This window comes from Cucurbita pepo, chromosome 2 (genome assembly GCF_057944985.1).
Source record: "Cucurbita pepo subsp. pepo isolate OVF chromosome 2, ASM5794498v1, whole genome shotgun sequence".
Taxonomy (NCBI): domain Eukaryota; kingdom Viridiplantae; phylum Streptophyta; class Magnoliopsida; order Cucurbitales; family Cucurbitaceae; genus Cucurbita; species Cucurbita pepo.
The window spans coordinates 10,985,933-11,009,319 of record NC_141799.1 but is presented as its reverse complement, the minus strand read 5'-3'; the positions used below and the strand labels follow the sequence as shown (position 1 = coordinate 11,009,319).

At 38.0% G+C, this 23,387-nt stretch overlaps 1 non-coding gene and 2 pseudogenes across 1 annotated transcript; all 3 read right to left on the bottom strand.

The window, feature by feature from the left end:
- Positions 1-256: 256 nt before the first annotated feature.
- TRNAN-AUU (transfer RNA asparagine (anticodon AUU)) lies at positions 257-330 on the bottom strand. Its single transcript has one exon. It is a non-coding gene; the product is annotated as a tRNA-Asn (tRNA).
- An 8,801-nt stretch (positions 331-9,131) lies between these two features.
- LOC147793665 (pectinesterase inhibitor pseudogene) lies at positions 9,132-9,671 on the bottom strand (annotated as a pseudogene).
- A 12,853-nt stretch (positions 9,672-22,524) lies between these two features.
- On the bottom strand, positions 22,525-22,836 carry LOC147793664 (pectinesterase inhibitor pseudogene; annotated as a pseudogene).
- Positions 22,837-23,387: the final 551 nt, after the last annotated feature.

The window sequence follows — 23,387 nt, the reverse complement described above, 5'->3', positions numbered from 1 at the left end:
TCTCCTCCCCAATCAATATGGGATCTCGCAACTCTTCCTTCAGTCTCAATGTGGGTGCAATGGACGATCAGTCAAACTTAACTCATTCACATACATGGCGAAACAAAAAAATTAGAGGTTTTAATCATCTTACCTACGAAGCCATTGATAGAGTCGATGAAGAAAGAATCCCAACTAATGACGTAACGGAAGCCGAGTTCAATTCTCCTCTTTCAGATTGCATGTAACTGAGATCTATGAAAAGAGTCTTTGATATCGCTAGAAGGAGGGCTTGAACATCCGACCTTGTGGTTAATAGCCACACGCTCTAACCAACTGAGCTATTACAACTAATTATTCATTGCATTTTGAATTAATTAATTTAAAATTTATTTATTTTTGTTTAGGATTATTAATTCAAGGTCTAAAGCAGCATTGGTAAGCTTCAATGAGACACCGAGATTTGAAAGTGAAAGATGATGCTGGGATGACAATTGCAAAACATGGTTCGATAAGAAGAAAAATGAGTAGAGGCAAGTTCATGGTACAAGAAGTGGAAGGAAGAACAACAGCTCAGGTGGAGATGGTGGTTGATTTTCGTAATTCAAGTCCACGTAAGTAGAGACCGGGTTGAGGGCCTTGCAAAGTTGATCTTGTCAAAGGCATGTCGAGGCAATTTACGACGTATTCGTGCTACATAGGATGTTCTCACCTTCAACATAATATAATAAGGCAGAAGTGTTGAAAATTGTTAGCATCTAACATTAGCTCATTAAAGGAAAGATCATGAGTATATTTGAGAAACACTATTTAAAAAAAAAAAAAAAAAAAAAAAAAAAAAAAAAAAAAAAAGACCAAAAGAAAGTCCAAAGAGCTGATACTCAAAATGAATAATATCATATCATTGTGGAGGTGGATTGTTCCTATCGAGAAGTTCAAGAACCGAAGAGAAGTATGGTTAAAAAATGGTTTAATTGTTTGAGGTTGAGTTGGAAAAATATTACTATAAGATTCTCTAATTTCCTCGTCGACATTGACATTGGTTGCCCCTTCGGCCGTGGTTCTTAGAGCTTAATGCTATGTGGCATAGGATTATTATGTGTATGCATACTATATATCTAGTAATCTCCAAGTATATGGCAGAACAAATCCAGTCATATTATATATTGAACATCCATAGTGAATCATATTATATATTGAACATCCATAGTGAAGCAACGAGTCCTATAGGTGCAAAGCGTTGGATGAAAGTCCCACGTCCCCTAATTTAGGGAGTGATCATGAGTTTATTATCAAGGAATACTATCTCCATTGGTTTGAGGCCTCTTGGGGAAGTCCAAAGTAAAACCATGAGAGCTTATGCTCAAAGTGGACAATATCATACCATTCTGGAGAGTCGTGTTCATTCTAACATAGTATCAGAGTCATGCCTTAAACTTAGATATGTCAATAGAATCCTCAAATGTCGAACAAAGGACTCCAAAAGAAAAAGGAGTCGAGGTTCGATTAAGGGGAGGCGTACTTTGTTCGAGGGGAGGTGTTGGATAAAAGTCTCACATCGGCTAATTTAGGGAATGATCCTGGGTTTATAATCAAGGAATACTATCTCCATTGGTTTGAGGCCTTTTGGGGAAGCCCAAAGAAAAACCATGAGAGCTTATGCTCAAAGTGGACAATATCATACCATTGTGGAGAGTTGTGTTCATCCAACACAAAGCATGTCTCGAAGGACAAGCGCCCCGACACATGGCCCAAAGCCTATGTGTGTGTCAAACCAGGTTCTTGAACAAATTCTTAGGGCGAGCTACAACCTATCTAACTTCACCTTCTTACCTCGGTTCTTGCACAAATTCTTCAAGAATGGATTGAAGCTCTTGTATTATCATATGTATGAGAATTTGGCACCTACGCATATGTATTCAAACACATTGAAGGCACTTTAAGAAATCATATGTTTGGATCTAAGTGGGTTTCAAATGGTAAAACCCAATACAAATCAAGTTCTTTATGAAAGTAAAAAATTTCAATGGGAGGTTCCAAATGTTGTATAAATGCCACGACCAAAATGATGTTGGAGTTTTTGAATTTCGTACCGGTGGCTGCTTCGATATTTTTATTACTTTAGTTTTTTTTTTTTTTTTTTTTTTTTTTTTTTTTTTTTTTTTTTATATAATAATTTTTTTGATTTTGTTTATATTATGGTATATGATTTTTATACAAGTCCGACCTTAGCTTAGTTGGTAGAGTGGAGGACTGTAGTGGTTGAAGAATCTCAAAGTCATCCTTAGGTCGCTGGTTCGAATCCGACAAGTTGAAGTTTTTATAAGTTTAATATGTATGTACTATTGATATAAGTATTTTGTTGAATGATTATATATTTTGAATATAGATAATTAATTATATGTCCGTAACTTATAGATAATTACTAATTTTTTCTTTTTACTTTTTTTTTTTTTAACAAATGGAACGACCTGAATCCAATAAAGGGCTAGGTTGTCAAAATTTTCGGGTTAGGTTGGGTTACCAATCCAACCAACCCGAACTTTTGGGTTGTTCCAAAAAATTCTCTCAACCCAACCCGACCCGACCCATGTACACCCGTAACATTATTTTGATTATTTTATATGAAATTTAACACTATTTATTATATGATAAATCTAAGGTTATTAATGTAATTTCGAACAATATGTAGGTTACAAATGGGTGGATCATGTTCAAGAAATAATCTAGGTTGGGTTACTAATCCAACCAACCCGAACTTTTGGGTTGTTCCAAAAAATTCTCTCAACCCAACCCGACCCGACCCATGTACACCCGTAACATTATTTTGATTATTTTATATGGAATTTAACACTATTTATTATATGATAAATCTAAGGTTATTAATGTAATTTTGAACAATATGTAGGTTACAAATGGGTGGATCATGTTCAAGAAATAATCTAATGGGTTTATGGTATATGGATAAAGTTTGGTGTTTAGCTGTGAGATTCTTATAAAGCTGTGGAAACCTCTCCTTAACAGACGCGTTTTAAAACCAGGTTAAAGTAGAAAATATCTGCTAGTTGTGGGTTTGAGCTGTTACGAATGGTATCAGAGTCACAAACCGGGCAGTGTGCCAGCGAGGATGTTGGGCCCCTGAGGGGGTGTTTTGTGAGATCCCACATCGGTTGGGAAGGGGAACCATACATTCCTTATAAGGGTGTGAAAACTCCTCTATGTCAGCGAGAACGCTGGGTCCCGAGGGGGGTGGAGTGTGAGATCCTACATTGGTTGGAGAGAAGAACCAAACATTCGTTATAAGGGTGTAGAAATCTCTCTGCGCCATCAAGGTGGATTGTGAGATCCCACATCGGTTGGAGATGGGAACCAAGCATTTCTTGTGGAAACCTCTCCGTACCAATGAGGTGGATTGTGAGATCTCGCATCGGTTGGAGAGGGAAACCAAACATTTCTTATAAGGGTACGGAAACCTCTCCGTGCCAACGAGGACGCTTGCCCCAAAAGGGGGTGGATTGTGATTCATTAAGTCTACCCTTATATTATTTTTAAGAATTATCAAGATTGTAAACCATTCGTAAAAATGCCACACAAAAATTCTTTGGTATCAATTGTTGTGACGGAAGCGGAGGCAAGATCGATCGTACTCACACACCCACAAATATAAGTTAAACAAAGAGAAACAAAGATTTACATGGTTCGGAAGTAAGAAATTTCCCTACATCCACGGGTGATAGCTAATCACTAACCAAAGTGTTTACAAGTGTATCTCACACTCTCACACTACAAATTCTCTATTACAAAGTTCTTCCCAATTGCCTCGCGTCAAATACAAAATGACAATGACTCCACGTCTTAAAACAATGTTAGACAAATTTTTATATAAACATAGCAATACTAATTCTCATACATAAATCAAGATGATTCAAGTACCAATATGAGATAATGTACCAATATTGGAGTGACTGTCATATGCTCAGCAACAGTAGACAACAATGTTGAACGCCAACAAATAGGTCCACTAGCCATAGTGGACAGATAACCAGTAATTGATCGTTACTTATCAATCTCCACTTGTTTCTTGGAAGCAATTGACATAGCATCAACATACAAGATCAAATAGATAAACAAACCACACAATTGTCAAATTGACTATGAGTGTACTTATGCTCCACCATGAAGTAATCAAAATTCATATACCATTGACGAGGAGATTGTTTCAGCCTATACAAAGATTTCTTCAATCTACACTACTCGAAAACCAACTCACTGTGTCGTATATATTTCTTCTTCCAAATCTCCATGCAAGAAAACAATTTTTATATCAAGTTAAGCAAGCTGAAGATTAAATTAAGCGACCAAAACCAACAAAATTTGAATGGATGGAGATATTCACCATTCTTGAAAGTATGATTTCCAAAAACAAATTCTGAAAAACAAATAAGCAAGCTTGCAATAAGAAACTTATCTTCGACAATTGATGCTGAGTTTGAGCACATCTGGTGGTCGATGAGGTTAAGTCTTTCACAATACCACAAATGTCCAAACTTGGCTCTGTTGATACTAATTGTGGTACCCTAATGCCACAACCAAAATGCTCTAATACAAACTGTAGTAGCAGAAGTGGGAGCAAGATCAATCATACTCACACACCCACAAATTGTTGTAGCTTACCATGTCTATTAGTAGTCGTGAAGATATTACCAAAGTCCAGACCACTTCTAATTTCTTGTAGTACAACTCAGTGATGTCAAGCTTGTCTCAATTTCTCTAGTGCCTTATCGGGTGTAGAAATAGTCAGGGATCTCTGAACAAGGTCTTTGTTCCATAAACTCGTCACAAGTGCTATGGACCACACGGGTAAACTCGGTAGTTAGTCAACACACGAGGTTGCTCCCCCACTTCAGTGTGATGTTATGGTCTTGTGGAGGGGTTGCAAGCTAAGCTTTCACAAATGATATTCAGGTCTCACGATGCCATATCGTCGTTCAAGTCAGGTTGTTTGTTAATGTTGCTCCTCTTCAACTTAGGATACCAGTGATTCACTTCCTAATCAATATAAGCGGCTAAATAAGAAGATCAAACAAGTTGGTTCACCGCAAAGCTTAGTTAGGTCGTTCAGGTGATTGTGCGACACTAGGTTAGGTGAACAACCTCCAAACCTTTATTGGGTTTGTAATACACACGAAAACTGACTTAGGAACTTCTAGACCATCCAGAAGCTTAGATAGGTTTAGGAGCATTAGGTGTACGAGCTTATGCATGAACTTCCTAGAGTCCAGGTTAGGTTTAGAAGCTTATGCATGAATTTCCTAGAGTCCAAATTAAAGCTCATAGTAACTTACTAGGTCATGGATGTCTAAAAGCCTACGGGTAGGCTACTTACCAACTATTTTTATGCTCACCAGATATTACTTTTTTTTCTCAAGTGATTAGCTGATTGGTTGACGTGGGAAGCATTCGGGAGTTATGCGACCACAAAGGAAGGTCATTCTAGAGAGTCAGTTCTTTTGGTATCTTGGCTATAGTTCGCTTACGGTTACAGAGTTCTTTTACTTACTCTACTGTAAAGCGCAACTAATTAATCTTTAGTTCTCACAATCTTTCCTTGATTAACAGAAAGAGAAGGATGAAGAAATAAGGATGAGCGAGTCGGCTCAGTCGGCAAAAGGCTATCTCATCTGCCCTTAAGATGAAGATCTGATTCGAGTTTCAAACCTCCCTCGAAGACATGAAACCGAGTTGGAGAGGGGTGAAAGAGCTCGACTCCCGAAAAATAGGGGAAAGCATCGATTTTCTCCCCAAAAAGAGGGGAAGGAGAATGAATAAGGAGTCTTTCAACACGAATAAGGAGAAAAAAGATCAGTGAAAGAATACGTGAAGGAGAATGAATAGGAGTATTTCTCTTTTGGTATCTCCTACCTTGGTCCCCGATTTTATATTAATACTCAAACAATCCTTCCAAAATAATAAATATATTTGATTTTATCTTTTAAATTTTCAAAATTGTTTTATCGTATTTTTCTTAACATATTCTCGTGATTCAAAAGTCTAGATCATTAGACCAATACCTTTTGAGTAATTTTCATGAAGAAAGCTTGGTAAAAAATGACTCCAAGCCATGGAATCTAGTGGTGGAATATTGTTTTCTTTTAACTTTCTTTCCAAAATCCTAACCTCTTCTTTTCTCTTTCTTTTTTCTTCTTTGTGTTTTTCATCCTCTCTTTTCTAACCGGCTTCATCATTCCGATGGTTCCATCATAAGACCATGACCAAGACAATCTGCTTGTTATGCACCAGCTTCACATCTCTAACTAGTATCTTCATCGACTTCTCCCAGATGAAGAATCCTCTCTAAAGAAAAGTGACTCATGTTCGATAACGTATGAAGAGTTTGGGGTATACTTCAACGGTATAAACATATGGAACACGTTATGCACGGTGACAAATGTAAGTGGTAGTGCTAATTTGTATGCCACTAGTCCTATATTCTCTAAGATCTCAAAGAGACCTACAAATCTTGTCTTCAACTTGCCCTTCTTCCCAAATTTCAACACCCGTATCATAGGTGCAACTTTGAAAAAGACATGATCACGAGTAACAAACTCAAGTTTCTTGCTACGAGTGTCTTCGTAGTGCTTTTGCCCGCTTCGTGCCTTCAGTATTCTTTATCTGATTTTTTGCACTGCTGCATTAATAATCTAAACCAACTCCGACCCTAGAAGTTGTTGCTCACCTACCTCTTCCTAGAAGATAGAAGTTTGACACCCACACTCGTAAAGAGTCTCTAAGGGGGCAATCTACACAGTCACATGTAGCTATTATTATAAGCAAACTCCATTAAGTACAAGTGTTCATCCCAACAACCAGCAAAGTCTATAACACAATGTCCTCAACATGTCCTCTAGAATCTAGTTCAACCGCTCAGTTTATCCATGCATATGTGGATGAGAAGTCTTTGACGATCTTTGATTTTTGGAATCTTGTATGAGTGAGAATGTCACAAAAGTTGATAAGATCGATAGTTAGCTGGCTACCTAGATGAGATACCCATCCAAGAATTGATGCCCACGATTGAGACCGTGGGTCAAATAAAGTCATATGAACCGGTGGCATGAGTGTGAGGGTAGCTCGACGGACTCTATTGCCCACATGGAGGAATACACCATAGAGCCTCCTCTGAGGTCCCCTTCACCCTTTGCTCGACACTTAAGCCAATTTGACCACTTTGACTACACTTTCAAATGGCTCACAACTTCTTTATTCAACACTTAGGATTCTATTGACATTGTCCACTTTTAGCATAAACTCTCCTGACTTTGCTTTTTGTTTCCCTACCAAGTCTCACACCAATGAAGATGGTGTTTCTTACCTCTAAACCCATGATCATCCCTTTAATTAGCCAATGTGGGACTACTCCTCCCAATAATCCTTAACATTCTCGTTCTGCTTTATATGTAAGAGGGACCTATCGAGTGTCTGAATGCTCACAAAGAGCCACTCTTTATGCCTTCCACGTTAAATTTGGTGAATTCATTAGCTGAATGAGATGACTTTAGTTGAAACATCGCCAATTGAAAGCATTGAAAACTCTTACATGGAAGCCCCCTTACTTCAAAACATAGTGGGAGAGATGGAAGAGTAAGGTCTTATGTACAAGACATGAATTAACCTTGTATCAGCTAAGAGAACTATGACCATCATACACAATTTCATGACAGAGACTGAAGCAATATACTATAGCATCAAGATATACTAAAATAAAAGTCATCAATTTAGCAACCCTACCTATAGTACATATACTACCCAATTTGTCTCACTTCACGAAAAATTAAATAACTCTCTATATTTAATTTCTTAAATAAATATCAAAACCCATTTACAGAAAGAAAGAAAAAAAAAAAAAAAAAAAAAAAAAAAAAAAAAAAAAAAAAGATTTTTTATCACTAACACTAATATAAACATGAGATCTCAACCACGTTAATTAAAACAGGCCTCATGTAAAAATTCATATCAAAATCTTGACTTTTGAAGTTATTGTTTGGAGCCCTACTCGACCTTTTTCGAGCTTGTCTTTGACACTCGTGTCGTCTCTCTCTCGAACTTAGCGTATGACTTAACTTCAATGCACATTCTTGGTGTATTGGATGATGCCTTAGCTTCAATGCACATTCTTGGTGTATTGGATGATGCCTTGTATGCCTTAGCTTCAATGCACATTCTTGGTGTATTGGATGATGCCTTAGCTTCAGTGCACATTCTTGGTGTATTGGATGATGCTGGTGTATTGGATGATGCTAGTGTATTGGATGATGCACTGTCCTCCTCTCGCATCATGACACTTCTCAATCTTGGGACTCATGTGGTCGGATATATGTCATTTGAGGGTCGCCCCTTGCCTGTCTTGTGTGGAGGTCACAATCTATAATCTTGGGACTCATGTGGTCGGATAGATGTCACTTGAGGGTCACCCCGGTTCACCCCTTGTCTGTCTGTGTGGAGGTCACAATCTACTTCATGTCAGTGATGTTGTGACATGCTCCTTCCTACAATAAATGAGGGTTTTCTTCCTTCCGTTGGGCTTGAGTTATGATTAGAGGGAGGGTTGTTGGGACACGAAACGTTCGGCCTTCCGCTAGCCTTTTTTTAATGAAATTGGGTCGGTTCATGACCTAGTTTTTGTGCCTATAAACTTGAAACCAGACCTAGTTTTTGTGCCTATAAACTTGAAACCAACCCAAAGGACTCGAATCCAAAAAGATCAAAACAAACCAAACTAACCAAAAAAGTTATGAATAATGAAAATTTGAGAAGAAAAGAAAATGAAATCTAGTAAGCTTTTGAAAAATTTGGGCAACTCTCCCTCCACACTCACTTTGATTCAAACTAGTTTCTTTAGCTTCATTGCGGGCCGAGGAGGCCTATAACTCATTAACATGAAATTATGTGTCGCTATTGACTCACGAACTAGAACCTGTGACCTTTAAAATTGGAGAGCACTAAGAGTTATAGAGTGACCCTAGATTAGTTAGATTATTAAAATGTGAAGGAGTCGATGTCCAAATTTATAGGATTCAAAACAGACATATTATTGATTCATGGCATTCCAAGTACATGTACGATAAAATGAAGAAAGGTTGAAGAAAAATGAATTAGGCACGCCCAAGGAGAAGATTGGCTATAACCAAGATGATACTACAAATATCTTCCACAGTCTTCCCGTTGCCAGACAGCGCCGATGGGTCCTTCGGCGGCTGCGTGAAGCTGTCCAGACAGTCGCCGGCCTCCGTCATGGCTGCAGACGCCTTAATGTTGACGCCATTGTAGTCAACTTCCCTCAGGTCGTTCTTCCCATCCTCGATGTCGTCGGCGGCATCGTCGTACTGTTCAGCACAGGTGGCATATCGCTCCTTAAGCTTGGGATCAGCTGCCTTGGACGCCAGGGACAGGGCGAGGGCACGAGTTTGAGCAACCTTGTTGTGGGCGAGGTTGAGGGTGAAGGTGGCCAGCCCTTTTAGGTCTCTGGTGCCAGCAGATTTCAACACGTTAAAGCAAAAAGAAGGGTTTCTAGTTTTCTTGCAGATGGTGGAAACGATGTCGTCTTGGGAAGCCGCATGCATGGGCACCATCCCATTAAAGAACAGTACTAAAAGGACAATCCTAAAGACTGCAAGAAAACTAGAAGATGCCATTTTTTATTTTGATTTTCCTGTCTGTTTTGCTCAATTAATTCGGAGAGAGGGTTCACATATTTATACACTCACAAATATTCCTTTTAATAGCTTCCACGTTAAAAATTTAAGTAAAACCCTATTAAAAGAAAAACGAACAAAAATAGACGGAATAGGTTAAGCTTTTTTCTCTCTAAACTCAATCACAAATTTGTATGCACTTTTTTAGACAATACACCGTCTTCCTCCGTGTGCCACTCTGTTAACCTTGACTAACTACACATAAGAGTCATAACTTTACTCTCTTGTTAGTAAGATTATAACCGCTCTCCTCGGCTTAAATTAATAATATTTATTTTACAAAAAAAAAATTAAAAAATCAAGGTTATTAATGTAATATTGAACCATAGTTTTCAATGAAGAGGATAATATTTAATTAATAACCTAAAGAATATATATGACATGGATAGTGCTAATACGTCGACAAATATTTGTTTTGCCAATATTTTTTGTTGGCATCACGAAAAGTAGTCCTTGCCATGATTGTGTGTTTTGACCTAAGGGATGTGAGTCAATAAACTCGAGTGGGTTAAAATCATGGATGTGGGAATCATGCATGGAGAAGTTAGTAAGTCAACAAGCTCGACTTGGCTAAAATCATGGGATGTTGAGAAGTTAGTAATCATGGAACATTTGGGGCAATCATGAGATAAGGGAGACCAACCTCAGCCCACAATTTTCTGCAAGTTTGTTAGAGGCAATCATGAGATAACTCAGCGGGGGATTTTCTGGGTCGAATAGAGGCAATCATGAGATAACCCAGACCATCCTCAATCCGAGAACTTAAAAGTTTTTTGGAGTTAGCGAACTACTACGGAATGTTTCTTTTTAGGACTTATTCAAACCTTGACAAAGTTAATCAAGAGCTTAAGGAGTTTTTTTATGTATGCGCTAATGCTAGCACTATTTTATGGTTCAAGTATGGTGTACAACGATGCCTCGAGAAAAGGATTGGGGCTGCGTGTTGGTGTTAATGGAGAAGTGATTGTATATGGCTCCTAATAGCTTAAGAAATATGAGCGTAACTACCTAACCCTCGATTTGGAGTTAGCAACTGTGGTGTTCACGTTAAAAATATGGTGACATTACTTGTATGGTGAAAAGGTACGGGTAGTAAAACCATAAGAGCCTCAAGTATCTTATTCAGGTAGAAAGAGCTGAACATGGGACGAAGGAGATAGTTGGAGTTTGTGAAGGATTATGATACAAAGATCCTTTATCACCCATGTAAAGCTAACATAGTGGCCGATATGTTGAGTAGAAAGACAGCTCACTCTTTTGGTATGTCATTTTCGGTTCTCTAGATCTTCAAAAATTTCACTAGATGGTCATAATTCAAGTCATTTTAGGATTAGTATGGGTGTAAAATAGTCAAAAGATCACCTTCCACACACCTTCACGCGCCCCATGCGTGGCTGGAAAGGCTTCTAGGCATGATTCCACTCGCAACGGGCTCACGTGCAAATACCACGGCCGGTCGCTATTGGCGCTCAATTTAAGAATAATTTAACTTAAACTCCCAAAAACAATTTCACTACTTGACACCCACCCCACTCACGACACTGAGTGTTCTTGGCTTCGAGTCCAGGCGACGTAAGGCATTAGTATTTTCTTATTTTTTCTTGGTGTGGCATGTGTCCTCCAAAAGCACACCTTCAAGTCTCGCAAAATGTTGCCTCATCGACTTTCCTTCAATTAACATAGGGTCGGCGCATGTCCTTCCACCTCCATGAGCGCGCTTAGATTTAATCCACCTCCCCACAATGGTATCAGAGCCATGCCCTAAACTTGGTCGTAACAATAGATTGGTAAATCCTCAAATGTCGAACAAAGAACTCCAAAAGAAAAGGAGCCGAGCCTCCTTGAAGGCATAGTAAAAAAGAACCAAGACTCCAAAAGAAAAAGAAGTCGAGCCTCGATTAAGGGGAGGCGTACTTTGCTCGAGGGGAGGTGTTGGATGATGAAAGTAAATACAGACGGACGGTTGATTGGCAGATTAATATATTTGGCCGTTACTAGGCCTGACATAGTTTATTCAGTTCGTATGCTTAGTCAATTTATGCATGAACCAAGAAAACCACATTGGGAGGCAGCTCTTCGGGTTCTGAGATACATCAAAGGTACTCCTCGTCAAGGACTCCTACTACCATCTGAAAACAATTTAAGATTACAAGCATATTGCGATTCTGACTGGGGTGGTTGTCGAACTCCAGACGGTCTATTTCTGGGTTCTGCATTTTCCTCGAAAATTCAATTATTTCTTGGAAGTCTTAACTAATGTGTCCAGATCATCCGCAGAAGGCTAGTATCGAGCTATGACAAATACTTGTTTAGAATTAACTTGGTTAAGATGCATTCTTCAAGACTTGAATGTTCCACTGTCTAAACCAGCATTTTTATATTGTGATAATCAAGCAGCATTACATACAGCAGCCAATCCAGTCTTTCACGAACGTACGGAACACATTGAAATAGATTGCCATATAGTTCGAGAAAAGTTACAAGCTGAAATCATCAAACCGTGTTATGTTTCGACTAAAATGCAATTGGCAGATGTTTTCACTAAAGATTTGGGAAGACATCAGTTTGATCTTTTGAAGAACAAGTTGGGTGTGATTGACCTACACTCTCCAACTTGAAGGGAGTATTAAGATATGATATTTGGAGAATATGTTTTAATAATTAGTTATGGAGCATATGTTAGATATCCGTTAATATTTTTTCTTTGTTTTTGGGAGTTGTTAGTAGTATATTTTATCTTATGATTTGATTAATAGTATATTTTATCTTATTTACAAAATTTAGCAGTTGTATTAGTTGATAGTTTGTATCCTATATTTTCCTTGTATTAGTTGATAGTTTATATTGTATTTAAACGTTTGTAATCACTAAGATCATACTTTCGATCCCAATTCTATTTCTCATTCTTAACACTATCGAAACCTAATTTTTTTGTGACAAAATTTTGTGTGTCCCTAAGTTATGTAGCAGGGACATCGATAATGGCCACAAAATTCCCAGCTGAGTTCACCAATTTCATCGTTGGCGTAACAGTGTGCATGATAGTTTCAATGTTGCAATTTATAGCGCTATTGAATGAGTTGCCTGCCAACACACCATCAGTTTCCAGGAACTCTCTGTACTTCACTTTGTTCTTCGCATTAAGCGGCATGCTCTCGTCTTATGTGTCGTCGGTAAAAGCTTTGACGCCGGAGCCGATGATGCCCCGAGTCACCGCTGTTCTGCCGCTTACTCTTGGCATTGGTGTTGTTTCAATGGGGATTTTATCGTGCATACAGAAGGTACAACAGAGACGTATGCGTTAACTGTTCAGTGAAATTTATATATGTTTTACTTTTATTAATTGAACTCGTATAGTTTAAAATGTTTTTATTAAGTTATTTTTGTTGTAACGATTTGAATGTCTTATTAGATCATTGTTATTATCGAATATCACTTATTTATGTCGAGCCTCGAGCCACGTTTTGAGAGAAAAGGTTTTAGTAAATGTGGACGAGAAAAATCATTGAAAGCGAGTTGAAAGAAAGCATTGTGAAAGTTAAGAACAATTACAATACTTGGTCCAGAGAGGTTTAACGATTACTTGGTCCCGGTATGGTACATTTTAAGGCGGTCTGAAAGAAGTAAACATGATTTCGTCGAATGGTCATACAACATAAAATGTAATAAGAAAGTAACACAACATGAAAGCAAGTAGAAAGGCTTTGGCATGTCAGGAGCATGCGGCAATGGGTAATATGTCTTGGACAAACATGACCATGAGATCCTCGCCCGCCTAATTGGTTGACGTCCTTGTCAACTAACGAAGTTCAAAATCTACAATGTGGGTCATGACAGAGTCCAGATTTTTTGCACGTTCTCAGTTTGTTTCCTCTGTAGGGAGGTTCTTCCATTTGTCAAATAATTCTCGAACATTCTGTACAGACCTTCTAACTTTCCTAACTTTCTTAGCTAGGATTACCTTGACTTCTTTGTTTTCTTTCTGTTTGAGGTCTATTCTAGGTTTTGCAATGATATTGCGGCTGCTCTGGATATTGTTGAGGTAAGACTTTAGATTGCTCACATGAATTACGATATAGATTTTCATCCACGTGGGGAATGCCACCCTATAAGATGTAACTCCAATTTTCTTGAGAACTTCACCCGGTTCTTCGTATTTTTAGACAAGCCTCTAGTCCTTTGTGCTGCAGAAATTGATCTATTCTAGAATCAACTTGATGAGAACTTAGTCTTTTACCTGAAATGTGACGGGACAGTACTTCCTTCTTCCATTTTTGAAGTTTTGGGCTTGAGGATTCTTCCCTGCGTATGGGTGGTTAATGATATGGCATAGGGATGGTTGCCTTCGGCTCACAATTTCAAAGGGATTCCTCCCGGTCGAGGAACTACTTTGGCAAATAAAGAAAATTGGACCACATCTAGTGTTGCATCCAATTTGTTTTTACATGCCTAAACGAAGTGTCGCAAATATTCTTCCAACAAACAATTGAATCGTTCGGTCTATCCATCAGTCTGGAGATGGTAACTCAATGAGATATTCGAAGTTGCCTTCAAGAACTCGAATTAATTCGTCCAAAATGTCTTGATAAATATGTTTGAAGAATAGTTGGTCAGCCAATTCGACTGAACATATCTTGGGCGTGAGTTTGAACGCGACATATTTCGAGAATCAATCGACGATTACCTGACTTCATGTTTGCCAACCTTTGAGTGTGTGATGAAGGTTAGTGATACACTCTCCCAAGGTCTTGTCGGCACCAGCAAGGGTTCGAGGAGTTCTGAGATCTTGGCCTTTTTAACTTTGCCCTATTGGCAAATGAAGCATTTCTTGGTGTACTATATTATGTCATCTAGCATATTTTGTCAAAAGTACCCCTTCTAATCATGTAACATAGTAAAAGTAATCAAGGTCTAAACCTGTGTGCACTCAGAGAATGGAATAACTCGAGGAGTTAGTCCTAAACATCTTGAAAACGAGAGACAAGATTTAAATTGTCTAGATGCCCTTAAGAACCCAGTAGGCTTCCACAATATCTAAGAATAACAAAGTGATATGAACCAAGAGACATCAATCATACAATATGCTTCACTGAAGATGTGAAGAAAATATTGTTGAAATTATCAAAAGATATTTCAATTCACGCCACATTGAAGAAGAATAAAGTTTCATATTATAAATTTTGGGTGGATTACAATTGAGAGTTATTGTATTTCATTAATGTATTTTAGGACTTTTAATTTACTTGGTTACAATAAAATAATGGTTAATTATAGCCATTAAATATGAATGTTACAAATCAAATGGTAAAACCCAATACAAATCAAGTTCTTTATGAAAGTAAAAAATTTCAATGGGAGGTTCCAAATGTTGTATAAATGCCACGACCAAAATGATGTTGGAGTTTTTGAATTTCGTACCCGTAGATGCTTCGATATTTTTATTACTTTATTATTTTTTTTTTTATATATATTAATTTTTTCGATTTTGTTTATATTATGGTATATGATTTTTATACAAGTCCGACCTTAGCTCAGTTGGTAGAGTGGAGGACTGTAGTGGATGAAGAATCTCAAAGTCATCCTTAGGTCACTGGTTCGAATCCGGCAAGTTGAAGTTTTTATAAGTTTAATATGTATGTACTATTGATATAAGTATTTTGTTGAATGATTATATATTTTGAATATAGATAATTAATTATATGTCTGTAACTTATAGATAATTACTAATTTTTTCTTTTTACTTTTATTTTTTTTAACAAATGGAACGACCTGAATCCAATAAAGGGCTAGGTTGTCAAAATTTTCGGGTTAGGTTGGGTTACCAATCCAACCAACCCGAACTTTTGGGTTGTTCCAAAAAATTCTCTCAACCCAACCCGACCCGACCCATGTACACCCGTAACATTATTTTGATTATTTTATATGGAATTTAACACTATTTATTATATGATAAATCTAAGGTTATTAATGTAATTTTGAACAATATGTAGGTTACAAATGGGTGGATCATGTTCAAGAAATAATCTAATGGGTTTATGGTATATGGATAAAGTTTGGTGTTTAGCTGTGAGATTTTACATCTGTTAGAGAGCCGACCCATGTACACCCGTAACTTATCAGTTCGGTTGGGCTTTATGCCATAAAATCTCGTAGTTAATTATTATTTTTTATAATAACAATTTTGATTATTTTATATGCAATTTAACACTATTTATTAAATGATAAATCTAAGGTTATTAATGTAATTTCGAACAATATGTAGGTTACAAATGGGTGGATCATGTTCAAGAAATAATCTAATGGGTTTATGGTATATGGATAAAGTTTGGTGTTTAGCTGTGAGATTCTACATCGGTTGGAGAGGACAGTAGAATGAAACATTCCTTATAAAGTTGTGGAAACCTCTCCTTAACAGACGCGTTTTAAAACCATGAGGCTGACGCTGATACGTAACAGGTTAAAGCAGAAAATATCTGCTAGTTGTGGGTTTGGGCTGTTACGAATGGTATCAGAGTCACAAACCGGGCAGTGTGCCAGCGAGGATGTTGGGCCCCTGAGGGGGTGTTTTGTGAGATCCCACATCGGTTGGGAAGGGGAACCATACATTCCTTATAAGGGTGTGAAAACTCCTCTATGTCAGCGAGAACGCTGGGTCCCGAGGGGGGTGGAGTGTGAGATCCTACATTGGTTGGAGAGGAGAACCAAACATTCGTTATAAGGGTGTAGAAATCTCTCTGCGCCATCAAGGTGGATTGTGAGATCCCACATCGGTTTGAGATGGGAACCAAGCATTTCTTGTGGAAACCTCTCCGTACCAATGAGGTGGATTGTGAGATCTCGCATCGGTTGGAGAGGGAAACCAAACATTTCTTATAAGGGTACGGAAACCTCTCCGTGCTAACGAGGACGCTTGCCCCAAAAGGGGGTTGATTGTGATTCATTAAGTCTACCCTTATATTATTTTTAAGAATTATCAAGATTGTAAACCATTCGTAAAAATGCCACGACCAAAATTCTTTGGTATCAATTGTTGTGACGGAAGCGGAGGCAAGATCGATCGTACTCACACACCCACAAATATAAGTTAAACAAAGAGAAACAAAGATTTACATGGTTCGGAAGTAAGAAATTTCCCTACATCCACGGGTGATAGCTAATCACTAACCAAAGTGTTTACAAGTGTATCTCACACTCTCACACTACAAATTCTCTGTTACAAAGTTCTTCTCAATTGCCTCGCGTCAAATACAAAATGAAAATGACTCCACGTCTTAAAACAATGTTAGACAAATTTTTATATAAACATAGCAATACTAATTCTCATACATGAATCAAAGGAACACTAGCATACATAAATCAAGATGATTTAAGTACCAATATGAGATAATGTACCAATATTGGAGTGACTGTCATATGCTCAGCAACAGTAGACAACAATGTTGAATGCCAACAAATAGGTCCACTAGCCATAGTGGACAGATAACCAGTAATTGATCGTTACTTATCAATCTCCACTTGTTTCTTGGAAGAAATTGACATAGCATCAACATACAAGATCAAATAGATAAACAAACCACACAATAGTCAAATTGACTATGAGTGTACTTATGCTCCACCATGAAGTGATCAAAATCCATATACCATTGACGAGGAGATTGTTTCAGCCTATACAAAGATTTCTTCAATCTACACTACTCGAAAACCAACTCACTGTGTCGTATATATTTCTTCTTCCAAATCTCCATGCAAGAAAACAATTTTTATATCAAGTTAAGCAAGCTGAAGATTAAATTAAGCGACCAAAACCAACAAAATTTGAATGGATGGAGATATTCACCATTCTTGAAAGTATGATTTCCAAAAACAAAATCTGAAAAACAAATAAGCAAGCTTGCAATAAGAAACTTATCTTCGACAATTGATGCTGAGTTTGAGCACGTCTGGTGGTTGATGAGGTTAAGTCTTTCACAATACCACAAATGTCCAAACTTGGCTCTGTTGATACTAATTGTGGTACCCTAATGCCACAACCAAAATGCTCTAATACAAATTGTAGTAGCGGAAGTGGGAGCAAGATCAATCATACTCACACACCCACAAATTGTTGTAGCTTACCATGTCTATTAGTAGTCGTGAAGATATCACCAAAGTCCAGACCACTTCTAATTTCTTGTAGTACAACTCAGTGATGTCAAGCTTGTCTCAATTTCTCTAGTGCCTTATCGGGTGTAGAAATAGTCAGGGATCTCTGAACAAGGTCTTTGTTCCATAAACTCGTCACAAGTACTATGGACCACACGGGTAAACTCGGTAGTTAGTCAACACACGAGGTTGCTCCCCCACTTCAGTGTGATGTTATGGTCTTGTGGAGGGGTTGCTAGCTAAGCTTTCACAAATGATATTCAGGTCTCACGATGCCATATCGTCGTTCAAGTCAGCATGTTTGTTCATGTTGCTCCTCTTCAACTTAGGATACCAGTGATTCACTTCCTAATCAATATAAGCGGCTAAATAAGAAGATCAAACAAGTTGGTTCACCGCAAAGCTTAGTTAGGTCGTTCAGGTGATTGTGCGACACTAGGTTAGGTGAACAACCTCCAAACCTTTATTGGGTTTGTAATACACACGAAAACTGACTTAGGAACTTCTAGACCATCCAGAGCTTAGATAGGTTTAGGAGCATTAGGTGTACGAGCTTATGCATGAACTTCCTAGAGTCCAGGTTAGGTTTAGAAGCTTATGCATGAATTTCCTAGAGTCCAAATTAAAGCTTATAGTAACTTACTAGGTCATGGATGTCTAAAAGCCTACGGGTAGGCTACTTACCAACTATTTTTATGCTCACCAGATATTACTTTTTTTTCTCAAGTGGTTAGCTGATTGGTTGACGTGGGAAGCATTCGGGAGTTATGCGACCACAAAGGAAGGTCATTCTAGAGAGTCAGTTCTTTTGGTATCTTGGCTATAGTTTGTTTGGTATCTCCTACCTTGGTCCCCGATTTTATATTAATATTCAAACAATCCTTCCAAAATAATAAATATATTTGATTTTATCTTTTAAATTTTCAAAATTGTTTTATCGTATTTTTCTTAACACGTTCTAGTGATTCAAAAGTCTAGATCATTAAACCAATACGTTCTGAGAAATTTTCATGAAGAAAGCTTGGTAAAAAATGACTCCAAGCCATGGAATCTAGTGGTGGAATATTGTTTTCTTCATGAAGAAAGCTTGGTAAAAAATGACTCCAAGCCATGGAATCTAGTGGTGGAATATTGTTTTCTTTTAACTTTCTTTCCAAAATCCTAACCACTTCTTTTCTCTTTCTTTTTTCTTCTTTGTGTTTTTCATCCTCTCTTTTCTAACCGGCTTCATCATTCCGATGGTTCCATCATAAGACCATGACCAAGACAATCTGCTTGTTATGCACCAACTTCACATCTCTAACTAGTATCTTCATCGACTTCTCCCATATGAAGAATCCTCTCTAAAGAAAAGTGACTCATGTTCGATAACGTATGAAGAGTCTGGGGTATACTTCTACGGTATAAACATATGGAACACGTTATGCACGGTGACAAATGTAAGTGGTAGTGCTAATTTGTATGCCACTAGTCCTATATTCTCTAAGATCTCAAAGAGACCTACAAATCTTGTCTTCAACTTGCCCTTCTTCCCAAATTTCAACACCCGTATCATAGGTGCAACTTTGAAAAAGACATGATCACGAGTAACAAACTCAAGTTCCTTCCTACGAGTGCCTTCGTAGTGCTTTTGCCCGCTTCGTGCCTTCAGTATTCTTTATCTGATTTTTTGCACTGCTGCATTAATAATCTAAACCAACTCCGACCCTAGAAGTTGTTGCTCACCTACCTCTTCCTAGAAGATAGAAGTTTGACACCTACACTCGTAAAGAGTCTCTAAGGGGGCAATCTACACAGTCACATGTAGCTATTATTATAAGCAAACTCCATTATTTACAAGTGTTCATCCCAACAACCAGCAAAGTCTATAACACAATGTCCTCAACATGTTCTCTAGAATCTAGTTCTGCCGCTCAGTTTATCCATGCATATGTGGATGAGAAGTCTTTGACGATCTTTGATTTTTGGAATCTTGTATGAGTGAGAATGTCACAAAAGTTGATAAGATTGATAGTTAGCTGGCTACCTAGATGAGATACCCATCCAAGAATTGATGCCCACGATTGGGACCGTGGGTCAAATAAAGTCATATGAACCGGTGGCATGAGTGTGAGGGTAGCTTGACGGACTCTATTGCCCACATGGAGGAATACACCATAGAGCCTCCTCTGAGGTCCCTTCACCCTTTGCTCGACACTTAAGCCAATTTGACCACTTTGACTACACTTTCAAATGGCTCACAACTTCTTTATTCAACACTTAGGATTCTATTGACATTGTCCAATTTTAGCATAAACTCTCCTGACTTTTCTTTTTGTTTCCTTACCAAGTCTCACACCAATGAAGATGGTGTTTCTTACCTCTAAATCCATGATCATCCCTTTAATTAGCCAATGTGGGACTACTCCTCCCAATAATCCTTAACATCCTCGTTCTGCTTTATATGTAAGAGGGACCTATCAAGTGTCTGAATGCTCACAAAGAGCCACTCTTTATGCCTTCCACGTTAAATTTGGTGAATTCATTAGCTGACTATGAGATGACTTTAGTTGAAACATCGCCAATTGAAAGCATTGAAAACTCTTACATGGAAGCCCCCTTACTTCAAAACATAGTGGGAGAGATGGAAGAGTAAGGTCTGATGTACAAGACATGAATTAACCCTATATCAGCTAAGAGAACTATGACCATCATACACAATTTCATGACAGAGACTGAAGCAATATACTATACACAATTTCATGACAGAGACTGAAGCAATATACTATAGCATCAAGATATACTAAAATAAAAGTCATCAATTTAGCAACCCTACCTATAGTACATATACTACCCAATTGAAAAAAAAGATATACATATGCAAGATAGTGAAAAATGTTGTACATGTTGGAAAAAAAAAATAATTTTCCATCTCATAAATTTACGGGTACTTCAATTTAAAAAGTTCTCACAAAAAAATTTGTCTCACTTCACGAAAAATTAAATAACTCTCTATATTTAATTTCTTAAATAAATATCAAAACCGATTTAAAAAAAAAAAAAAAAAAAGAATGATTTTTTTTTTTTTTTTTTATCACTAACACTAATATAAACATGACATCTCAACCACGTTAATTAAAACAGGCCACATCATATCAAAATCTTGACTTTTGAAGTTATTGTTTGGAGCCCTCGACCTTTTTCGAGCTTGTCTTTGACACTCGTGTCGTCTCTCTCTCGAACTTAGCGTATGACTTAACTTCAATGCACATTCTTGGTGTATTGGATGATGCCTTGTATGCCTTAGTTTCAATGCACATTCTTGGTGTATTGGATGATGCCTTGTATGCCTTAGCTTCAATGCACATTCTTGGTGTATTGGATGATGCCTTGTATGCCTTAGCTTCAATGCACATTCTTGGTGTATTGGATGATGCCTTAGCTTCAGTGCACATTCTTGGTGTATTGGATGATGTCTTAGCTTCAGTGCACATTCTTGGTGTATTGGATGATGCACTGTCCTCCTCTCGCATCATGACACTTCTCAATCTTGGGACTCATGTGGTCTTGTGGATGTCATTTGAGGGTCACCCCTTGTCTGTCTTGTGGATGTCATTTGAGGGTCGCCCCTTGTCTGTCTTGTGGATGTCATTTGAAGGTCGCCCCTTGCCTGTCTTGTGTGGAGGTCACAATCTGGACTCATGTGGTCGGATAGATGTCACTTGAGGGTCACCCCCGTTCACCCCTTGTCTGTCTTGTGTGGAGGTCCCTTGTCTGTCTTGTGTGGAGGTCACAATCTACTTCATGTCAGTGATGTTGTGACATGCTCCTTCCTGCAATAAATGAGGGTTTTCTTCCTTCCGTTGGGCTTGAAAAGGTTATGATTAGAGGGAGGGTCGTTGGGACAGGAAACGTTCGGCCTTCCGCTAGCCTTTTTTTAATGAATTTGGGTCGGTTCATGACCTAGTTTTTGTGCCTATAAACTTGAAACCAGACCTAGTTTTTATGCCTATAAACTTGAAACCAACCCAAACAGACTCGAATCCAAAAAGATCAAAACAAACCAACCTAACCAAAAAAGTTATGAATAATGAAAATTTGAGAAGAAAAGAAAATGAAATCTAGTAAGCTTTTGAAAAATTTGGGCAACTCTCCCTCCACACTCACTTTGATTCAAACTAGTTTCTTTAGCTTCATTGTGGGCCGAGGAGGCCTATAACTCATTAACATGAAATTATGTGTCGCTATTGACTCACGAACTAGACCCTATGACCTTTAAAATTGGAGAGCACTAAGAGTTATAGAGTGACCCTAGATTAGTTAGATTATTAAAATGTGAAGGAGTCGATGTCCAAATTTATAGGATTCAAAACAGACATATTATTGATTCATGGCATTCCAAGTACATGTACGATAAAATGAAGAAAGGTTGAAGAAAAATGAATTAGGCACGCCCAAGGAGAAGATTGGCTATAACCAAGATGATACTACAAATATCTTCCACAGTCTTCCCGTTACCAGACAGCGCCGATGGGTCCTTCGGCGGCTGCGTGAAGCTGTCCAGACAGTCGTCGGCCTCCGTCATGGCTGCAGACGCCTTAATGTTGACGCCATTGTAGTCACCTTCCCTCAGGTCGTTCTTCCCATCCTCGATGTCGTCGGCGGCATCGTCTTATTGTTCAGCACAGGTGGCATATCGCTCCTTAAGCTTGGGATCGGCTGCCTTGGACGCCAGGGACAGGGCGAGGGCACGAGTTTGAGCAACCTTGTCGTGGGCGAGGTTGAGGGTGAAGGTGGCCAGCCCTTTTAGGTCTCTGGTGCCAGCAGATTTCAACACGTTAAAGCAAAAAGAAGGGTTTCTAGTTTTCTTGCAAATGGTGGAAACGATGTCGTCTTGGGAAGCCGCATGCATGGGCACCATCCCATTGAAGAACAGTACTAAAAGGACAATCCTAAAGACGGCAAGAAAACTAGAAGATGCCATTTTTTATTTTGATTTTTCTGTCTGTTTTGCTCAATTAATTCGGAGAGAGGGTTCACATATTTATACACTCACAAATATTCCTTTTAATAGCTTTCACATTAGAAATTTAAGTAAAACCCTACTAAAAGAAAAACGAACAAAAATAGACGGAATAGGTTAAGCTTTTTTCTCTCTAAACCCAATCACAAATTTGGCTAAGTTATTATGCACTTTTTTAGACAATACACCGTCTTCCTCCGTGTGCCACTCTCGTGTTAACCTTGACTGACTACACATAAGAGTCATAACTTTACTCTCTTGTTAGTAAGATTATAACCGTTCTCCTCAGCTTAAATTAATAATATTTATTTTACAAAAAAAAAATTAAAAAATCAAGGTTATTAATGTAATATTGAACCATAGTTTTCATGGAGAGGATAATATTTAATAAATAACCTAAAAAATATATAGTACATGGATAGTGCTAATACGTCGACCAATATTTGTTTTGCCAATATTTTTTGTTGGCATCACGAAAAGTAGTCCTTGCCATGATTGTGTGTTTTGACGTA